Below are 8,555 nucleotides of genomic sequence, written 5' to 3' on the forward strand. Positions count from 1 at the left end.
CCATACAGGATAAACCCAAGGAGAAACACGCTGAGACACATAGTAATCAAATTGGCAAAAATTAAAGACAAAGAAAAATTATTGAAAGCAGCAAGGGAAAAATGACAAATAACATACAAGGGAACTCCCATAAGGTTAACAGCTGATTTCTCAGCAGAAACTCTACAAGCCAGAAGGGAGTGGCATGATGTACTTAAAGTGATGAAAGGGAAGAACCTACAAGCAAGAAAGTTATAAACAAGAACAGTCACAAATAACACTATTTATTGACAGTATGTATGGCCAAATCCCTTTCACTTTATCACTAATCTTAACTTCAAACTTTCAAAATAGGTACATAGTTTTACCCCAAAATAGCCCAAGGTTTTGGGCTGCCAGTCATACATCTGTTTTGAGATTCAGACATGTTTAGTTACTTGCCCAAGGTCACACAGCTAGTAACTCTTCACAGAAGAACTTAGACATAAATGACAGAAGCTAAAAAATCATGCATTGCCCACACTGAGGCTGCTTCTCATGGTTAAAGCTGATTCACACATCAAAGCTTCTCTTGTTAAGGGTTCACACATTCATTGATTTCTGTTTTAATTTAATAAAATCTATTTAGTTGTTTGCTGTTCCAGGCATCTGCTCTAATACACTGAAGGGAATTATGCTGTAAGGGAAGGAGATTTTATAAATTCACGCACACACACACACGTACACATACACACACAGGTACACATGTACACACACATACACACACATGTACACACACATATACACGGTTTTCCACGGTCATTGCTGTTTTAAAAATGACATAGAAATCCTCTTAAATAACGTTTTAGAAAGCTCATGGAATTTCATGCAGATGTTGGGACTCAGATCATAAGAACTGAGATAACTATTTACAATTTGGGCAAGTGATCGCTGGGTGATTTCCTAAAAGAACTTGTCAACTCAGTTAAAAATGAGGTTAACATTACTGTGGTGTAATGCCCCCCCCAAAGGCTTGTGGCAAACGGCTATAAAAAATTAAAGGGATCAGTAGAGAAAGTTTTGGGCTGCCAGTCACACATCTGTTCTCTGATCTTCAACAAGGAGTAACATCTGTGGGCCTCCGTTTTCTCATACGTCAACCTAATGATCATATGATTCCATCTAGCTCCAAAGCTCTCCTGCTCTGAAAATGAAAAACGATGAAAAAACTAATGTGAGACCACAGAACGTTGCCATACACGATATTTGTCATTTCTTCTTTCAACGGGAAAATGAGAACCTACATTTTACCAGTCACAGCGATGAAGAAAAAAGAAAAAGCAGTCACAAGGGAGATGACCCATAAACAAGCCACGAGAGCACAGTGTTCAGAGAGCAGTGGTTATTATGGAGAAAGGATGAAGCACTGCAGCAGGAAAGAGAGAGCTGCGGGTCGGTGGGGCTGCAGGGCGGGGGTTGTCTGAGATCAGTAGGCAGCTGTGGAAGCTTCCGGAAAGTCCCGAGGCAGCAGCAAGCTGTCCTGTTCAAGGGGCAGGAGGATGGAGGGCGTGGGCACCGTGGTGACTGTGAGAAAAGACTCACTCACTGGAGAGGAGATGGAGAGGCAGGAAATGCCATGTGCGGGTGTGCGTGTTAGAAAGATATGAATTTGCTGGTGTGCAACTGTAAAACGGCAACTTCATAGGGTTCAGCTAAATACATTCACAGATACTAGAAACATCTTCATCTTACAGGACTGAGGATGCCGGGAGCATCACCCATGAAATTACTGATGTAACGAGGAGCTCACATCGGGCGTGATGGCCAGCTCTGCAGCTTAGTATTTATTCCTTTTTTCTTAAAAAAAAAAAATTACCTCTTCCTTCTCCATCCAGTCCTTAACTGCTGATGTTTTCCAAATATCATCATCTGCCCTCTTCATACACATTTTAAAAAAGAATAGAGTAATTTTTAGAGTAGTTTTACGTTTACAGAAATATTGAGTGGAAAGTAACAGAGTTCCCCTGTGGCCCCTCCCTCTTTTCTTACAGTCACCCCTGTTACTAACACCTTACATTACAGCAGTGCATGGCGCTTCTTCTCCAGCACAAGTCTGATGGTGTCCTTTCATGCCTAAGCGCCTTCCATGGAAACCAAGTCAAGCCCACGCTTTTTAAAACGCTTACAAAGATCTATGTGAGGCGGTCCCAGCAGCTCGAGGAGCCTGTGTCCACCCAGAGCCAGCGGAGGGCTGTGTAACCCTCCACCCAGGACACCACACACGCGACTCCACCTGGAGAGGCCGCGTACTCATGCGGGCCCTGCCCGTCCCTCGAGGACCTGCCCAGATGCCCACTGAGGTTTGGTTTGGTTTCAGTGGTAGGAACACTCACATCTCCCCCTTAGCAAATTTCCCGTATAGGATACAGTTTTATCAGCCTTGTCACACCGCTGCGCGTTAGACCTCTGGAACCCACTCCCTCCCATCTCGAGTAACTGAGGGTTCGCGCCCTTTGACCAGCATCTCTGGATTCCCACTCCCCCGCCCCACTCCCCCAGGGTCCGCCATTCTGCTCTCCATGAGTTTGACTATTTTAAATTGACTGTGGTGATTATTTCGTAATATATCTATATATCAAAACATCAGGCTGTACAATGTAAATATATACAATTGTTATTTGCCAATTATACCTCATTAAGTCTAGGGAAGAAAACCCAACTGCTCTTTAAGATTTCCTGATTCCGTTCCCAACAGCTTCCCTGCTCCTTTGTACTGTCTCCTAAGTACCGTTTATCTGTTGTTGTTGTTTTTTTTCCCCCTGTGCTCAGGACAGGAGCCCCTGAGTACCTCGTAAAGGGACAGAACATAACTTCTTTCCCAGATAGAACTGATGATTTGATCCACACTGAACATAACTATGTGAAGTATCGGGACATCAGATGCTCCATGTTTCAGTGTAGAGACAGTTTAAAAGCCGGCCTGAGGTCATTTAGAAGACTGTAAATTATGATTCTGTATTCTAGATTCTAGAATACTGTCAATTAAGATTCGGGCTGCTGTAAACATTAAACAGAAAAGGGGCTGAGAGGGGCTTCCCTGGTGGCGCAGTGGTTGAGGGTCCGCCTGCTGATGCAGGGGAACCGGGTTCGCGCCCCGGTCTGGGAGGATCCCACATGCCGCGGAGCGGCTAGGCCTGTGAGCCGTGGCCGCTGAGCCTGCGCGTCCGGAGCCTGTGCTCCGCAACGGGAGAGGCCACAACAGTAAAAAAAAAGGGGCTGAGAAATAACAGGGAACTTGGGACATGGAAACGTGTGTCCTAGTTGTTTATGTCAATCTTCAATTTTCATGTTTCTCTGTTTTCTATATATCATCTATAGAAACCATCTCAGCTGTTTTCCAGTTATTCTGACAAATCTAGAATCTTCAGCTGAAGTGCACTTGATCTGAAGAGCCAGCATGCACAACCTTGCCCTTTGCTCATTCCTCCTGGAGCTGTCTGGGGAGACCAGGGCCCCCTCTCTCTTGGGGCTGCCCCGAGTCCCCTGGGCTGCCTCCCCTCCCTCCCAAGGATGCTCTGCTTACTCAGTTACTCATGACCCCAAATCCTGACCATAGAGGGTAAAAGTGGATCTTTAGAAATATTTTTGTAGTTGGATCTAGTTCTCTTACAGCCTGATTCGAATACACTGCGTTTATTTTTTTCTAAAAAACATGTTTTATGTGCTTCATTTCTAAACTAGAGGAGAGGACTAAATGAAATGCCTTTGTGGTCCTTTCCTATTTTCTTCTTAGTTTATGCAGTAAAATTTAATATTTTAAGAAGCTGCCTTGAAATAGTCACACAAAGTAATGCAAATTTCCATATAAAGCAGAAAAATCCAATCCAATCCAAGTGGTTTTCTTATAATACTGAATTTTCTAAGTCATTGTTTGCCAAGAAACCTATTCAATTTTTTTTTTTTTTTTTTTTTTTTTACTAAAGCTCATTTATTTCAAGAGCAGATTCTATTTGAATAGGCCATTATTCTTCTTTTACAAGCACTCAATTTTGTTAGGTTGTTAGGGTTGTGACCTGGTTACTGATACTGCATTTATTATCAAGTTTAGTTCTGGCTCTGACACTTAATAAATAACAGTACGATGTTATGAAAGAAGCCTAGGATACAAACACTGCTTATGGACCATTGGAGTCACATTTTATTATTAATTTCCTGTTTACAGCTGAGAGGCCGCCAATGCATGGTTTCCCCGGGAGAACCGAAACGTTAGCGGCACCAGGCAAGCAAAGTTGGAACGAGCCGTCATAAATCTCACTTCCTTGTCCAGCCGTGACACCGCCTGTTCCTCCCTGTGACCCTGTCACAGAATGTCACATTGCAGGGGTTGGGACACACAATATGCCTCACCCTCCACAGCTCCAATGCCAGGCAGGCTGACGCTATTTCCCGTGCAACTGACAGGAGAAACATTCTGAGGGAGGGTTTGGCAATAACTCACGATTACTTACTTAGAGGAAGACATTGAAATGTCATCTTACTAAATGTATTACATTAAATGTTTCTTTGGGAATCTACAATCAAAAAGATTTTTAAAGCAAACTGTAGTCTGAATGCATGATGAAATGGAGTCTTTGAGGGTGTGATTTAGCTCAGGGCACCTGTGACTGCCCCTGGGTCTGAGATAAACTGAGACTTCATCCCTTAAACGCAGCAAGGGGGTCTCCCAGGTCTCCGTTCACCCTGAGTCTAGCGCACGTCTAACCGTGTGGGACTCAATGTCTGTCTTCCAGACTCAGTGCCCAGCGTCTCCTTAAACAATCCGGTTCTCCAAAGTCCAATATGGTTCTCTTCCCCTCAGTCAGTACTAGTTTGCACCTTCCTTTTCCTAAGCCCTTGGTTTATTATTAAATCTCTCAACGTGACATTCACGCCACAAACTCTATCCCCTGATAACTCACTTTGACATCATAGATGCCTCCGCTAAGCCTCTGGCTGTGTTGGTGAAGGCATATTGCTCTTGCATTATGTAGTGTTTAATCTTGGTAGTAACATGACGGGTCCCGGTAAATAAATCACTTCATGCTCTGATTTAATTTCAAATGCTTTTTCGGTTGGAGTGACAAAAACTTCACTTTTGATCTATAGGTCTAGTTTCTACCTCAGGAATATCCCTCAATTTATTGGCTACCGTGACCAGTGATCTCAACTCAGTCTTAGACTGGATATGGTAGGACAGCACAGTTAGATTTTCTTTAAAAAATTTAGCCCATGTATCATATATAAATTCAGATATGCTTCCAAAATACTTATAAACACTCAGTGCCATTTATAGAAAGAAAAACAAGAATGTAATTTTCTAAAATACTATTATATTGCCAGCAGCTTCTCCCAGGCTGCAGATATTTAAAATACCTCATTTAATATGTAATTATTGTGCTTTTCTCACGAGAGGAAATACGTTTTAATGGCAAACAACTTTCATTGAGTAATAACTAGAACAAAAGCAGATGATGATGAGACCAATGCTATTACACAAGTTGTTCCAGACATCTAGTTTTGGAAAAGACATCTATGGTGAGCACGGACTCAAACAATGTGAGTGGGAATATTAGAAAACCTGTAACTTGCCAATACCTACCCCACACAGGCCACTGGTGGGAGGGGCATCTCACACCTGTGTGCAAACGACGCCTGCAAATTGAGATCAGGTATTCTGTAGCCAAGGGCCGATGCTTCCTGTCTCTAGCCAGCACCCTACCTGTCTCGTCAAAGGTGTCTCCACCTGCTCTTAGCATTTTTATAGCACACTGCTGACACAAACTCATTCTGGGGACCATTGGAACCTGCTCCCACACCTTCTCTCTTAAACACAATGTATTAGTCAGCTCAGGCGGCCACAATGAAATGCCCTAGACTGGGATGTAAACAAGAGGAATACATTTCTCACAGTTCTGGAGTCTGGAAGTCCGAGATCGAAGTGCCAGCAGGGCTGATGTCTGGTGAGGGTCTCTCCCTGGTTTGCAGATGGAGGTCTTCCTTACATGGGTCCTTACATGGTGGGGGCAGTGGGGGGCGAGTGGATGGAGTGCTCCAGTAGTCTCTTCCCCTTCTTATTAGGGCACTAACCCCAATCCCGGGGGCTCCACCCCCATGGCCTCGTTCACCTCAATGATCTTGATCACCTCCCAAAGGCCCCTCCTCCTAGTACCATCACCCTGGGGTTAGGGCTTCAATCTGTGGGTTTTGAGGGACACACACTGATAGCACATGGTGCTCCTCTCTGTGTGTCAAGGTCCCCACCTGCCTTCCCTTGTAGTCAGCCTTACTACTCACTGTTCATCTCCCAGGCGCTGCGTCTATAGCTTCTGTTTCTTGCCATTGCTGTATTGGTATGACACTTCAATACAGCATGTTTCTTTCTGTAATATAAAATAAGTACAATTTTTGCTAAAGAAATATTAACTCATATTTTCACTAAAAGTAATTTTGAGCACACCATTAAATAAATTTCTGAATACATATTCTTGGCTATAATTTTCCTAGATAGCTTGACTTTCTAAGGACAGTTCATAATATTCCTTTCAATCACTGAGTTAAGTATTCGATCAAAATTTGTAATTCTGAAGCCTGTGTCTGACACAGAAAGTTAAAAAAAATATCCAAACGGATGATGATTTGAGAAATTAATATTATATGGTTTATCAGGGCAGAATTTTTTCTCTTTGTTGCAGTTAACCATAAAATTAACGAAGTTATTCTTAATCATGTCTCATAATTTCTTTGTACATAACTTTTTTTGAACTTTATTGAGATATAATTGACCAATTGAAATTGTATATATTTAAGGTGTACAGCATGATGATTGGATATACATAATGTGAGATTATTGCTACAGTCAAGCCAATAAATACACTCATCACTTCACATTGTTATGATTTTTTTTGGTAATGAGAACACAAGATCTACTCTTAGCAAATTTCAAGTACACAATCAATACTGTTAAGATAGTCACATGCTGTAATTACATCCCAAGAAGTTATTCACCTTATAACTGAAATTTTGCACCCTTTGGCCTACCATATGTACGTAACTTTTACAGTGACTTCATAGCCCATTTTCTACACACACTAGTCATTTCTGTGAGTGTGATCTTGGGTTTTGTTCTCTGTTGTTAAGGACTTGCAGACGAAGAGGCAAACTTGATTTGGAAGCCCGGAAGCTTGGCTAAATGTGTGTCTTTCCCTCCTGTAACCCAAGCGTGCTGAGTTATTCTTTTTTCCCTTATTTTGTAACCCTCTTTCTGCCCCCACCCCTGCCCTGTAATGTCTTCCCTGCTCTCCCACCATCCTGGTCCTGTTATCAACAGTGATCATGCATTTGAGAAAACTTGTGTTGGATCTCCTCTAAGGTCTGCAGCTGACTGCATCAGGAGGGGTGGTCCAGGGATCAAGCTTGCCATAATACCAAAAATAGCAGTCTTGACCATTTTCAAAGCAAAAGGAGATTTTTTTCCCCTTAGTAAGTGCATGGTATGTTTCTAAGGAGCTAGTGAGAAAAACGAAGGTCTGGTCCTCAAATCAAGAATTCCTTCATAAGCAGAATTTAAATCTGCCTTCCACCCTGCACTTGCATTCTTTGAATCCTGTAAGATTTAGACATGAATACACATACACATAAACACACACACACACACACACGAAAACTCTAATATCCCCTCCGAGGTTCAGTGTCTCAAACTATCACCCTCCTGGTACATATGTGGATATTAGGATAACGTGTGTGATGTAGACGGGAAACAGCAAATGTTATATGTGAAAGTGCTCTCCTTTGTGGATTTAGTACCAATAACAGATTTTCTGTCATTTAAAATATGATTTTGGATTTATAAGTTGAGTGATAATGCCATGATTTTTAAATTTTCAACTATAATTAAATCTTCTGTAACATATTTAAGATGCATAATGTGATGTAAGAGAATAACCTTTTTTATCTGTTTTATTATAGGTGAATCTATTGTATGATATGTCATGCAGATGAGTAATAACTTGCAGGATTTGACATTAACCCTTAAACTCCACTTATTCTTTCTAGGGGTGATTCTCTACCCAGTTTCATAAATTAAACTTATGGATGAGTTGAACTTTAGATATTTAAGATCCATGATGGTTTCCACAAAAAAAAATATCAGAAAATAGACCTTTATTTCTACTTAAAAAATTCAGCCATTCATTTATGTAACAGCCTTCAAGTTTATAAAATATTACCAAGAATATGTTATTTGAGAAAAAATCTTTTGAAGCGATAAAAGAGAGTCTCATATATATTTTTAAACTAATAAACTTTTTGAATAGTTTCAGGTTTACAGAAAAATCAAGCAGAAAGTACAGAGAATTCCCATATACCCCTTGACTGCCCTCCTGTTTCCCTTATCATTAACACCTAACCTTGTCTTTTCTTTATATCCATCTGAGTTTCTAACCAATTGTATTTCCTTTCTTTCTGGAGAATTCCTTTTAACATTTCTTGCAAGGTAGGTCTACTGGTGACAAATTCCCTCAATTTTTCTTTGAGAAAGTATTTATTTCTCTTTCATGTTT

The 8,555-nt window shown here is 41.3% G+C and overlaps 1 long non-coding RNA gene across 1 annotated transcript in view; it reads right to left on the minus strand.

Annotated features, from left to right (window-relative positions):
- The window catches only part of LOC129391669 (uncharacterized), a 22,841-nt gene extending 16,498 nt beyond the window's left edge, over nt 1-6,343 (minus strand). The window contains exon 1 of the long non-coding RNA XR_008616256.1: nt 6,292-6,343. This is a non-coding gene — a long non-coding RNA (uncharacterized lncRNA). The remainder of the gene's footprint in view (nt 1-6,291) is intronic.
- Between the last annotated feature and the right edge of the window lie 2,212 nt (nt 6,344-8,555).

Source organism: Physeter macrocephalus, chromosome 20 (genome assembly GCF_002837175.3).
Source record: "Physeter macrocephalus isolate SW-GA chromosome 20, ASM283717v5, whole genome shotgun sequence".
Classification (NCBI taxonomy): Eukaryota; Metazoa; Chordata; class Mammalia; order Artiodactyla; family Physeteridae; genus Physeter; species Physeter macrocephalus.